Here is a 1,482-nt window from a genome sequence, read left to right on the forward strand (position 1 = left end):
GCGAAAACCTCTTCCTATTTGATTGCGTGCGTGAAGACAACAAACTCAATTGTGTCAAATTACCTTGTACTTCAGGTAAATACTGCTCACTTTGATTTCGTCTCGACGGGCGATAGATTGTTGTCGAAGTCCAGTACTCGTCGCTTTTGAGATTCATGCCTAGTTTATCCAACTGACTTTCCATTATTGAGCTCCATAAGGGTATATTTTGTTTAAGGATCCACTAAAACGCCATTCGCGTTGCATGACTTTCGACGCCATTGCAGGCTAAGTTAATGATTCTACTGTGTCCACCAGAGAAATCTACGCAGTTCCACTACCCTCTCGATCCTACAAAAATACGCGCAGAAGGCTCTATCCACAAAGACACCACTTACCAGGGGAGTGACAGGCAAGACTTTTACCGACACGGAAAAAAAAAAAAAAAAAAAGAAAAAAAAGAAAAAAAAGAAAAAAAAGAAAACAAACAAACTAAACGCAGACCTCGACTGGGTTTGCCTTATAAGGCAACCCAGTAAAAATTCAATAACATTTTAAAATACTAATAAAAGGAAGACCCCAAGTAATCACAGCAATTTCCAAGCGTCAAGCAGAAATATTGCTGGTTTTCACTCACGTGATCAACAGCCATGTTTTTCAACGAAAACAAAAGGAAGCGTTTGCATAATAATAGAGTTAAATTCCCAGAGGATTTGGTCGGGGCACCAACATGGCCACCTTTTCTTTGTTTAGGGCACCAACATGGCGGTCGTGACGTCATGTGAAAACCGAGAATAAACCTGGTCCCAGTTGTTCGAAGGGTGGATAGCGGTATCCACTGGTTTCGCCAGGGTTAATCTGCTGGATAGCGATTTATTCGGTGGATAGCTTTATCCACCTTTTGAACAACCGAGGCTTAGTATATTTGTTAGCGTCACAAAGTGTCCAACTCGGACAAGGAAGACCTGAACATTGGTAGCATTTAACAAAAACTGCATCGGTTTACAAGAACGTCAAGTGACTTTTTCTGCTGTTGTAGCCTTATTTGATAAGAAGAAATGCTCTCATTTTTCTCTATTAGGATAAGAAAATGACAGATTATTGCAAACTTGACTCTTTACCGGCAAAAATTTCGTTGTTTAGGTTTTAATGACGTTGTGTTCTTTGGATTCACCTCACTTATCAGAAGTGGCATGACTATTGCGGGGGTGAGGGGTGGAGGGGGTGGCGGTAGGGGGTGAAGTGGTCCAATAGCTGAAACAACCCAAACATTTACAAAAATGCTAACCACAGGCCAAAATAATATGCTTTAGATAATGTTTAGGGCTAAGGTTTTCATTTTTGTAAAGGTTTGGTTTGTTTCAGTTTTCACCCACTTCACCCCTCACCCCCGAAATAGTCATGCCGATTAAAAGCAGGTGGAATCGTTAACTGGTCTGGAGAGTGCAAAAATATTTCACCTTAATTAAGTACGGTTTGACATGTTCCTAAACGCTTTATTGC

Source organism: Montipora foliosa, chromosome 1 (genome assembly GCF_036669935.1).
Source record: "Montipora foliosa isolate CH-2021 chromosome 1, ASM3666993v2, whole genome shotgun sequence".
Taxonomy (NCBI): Eukaryota; Metazoa; Cnidaria; class Anthozoa; order Scleractinia; family Acroporidae; genus Montipora; species Montipora foliosa.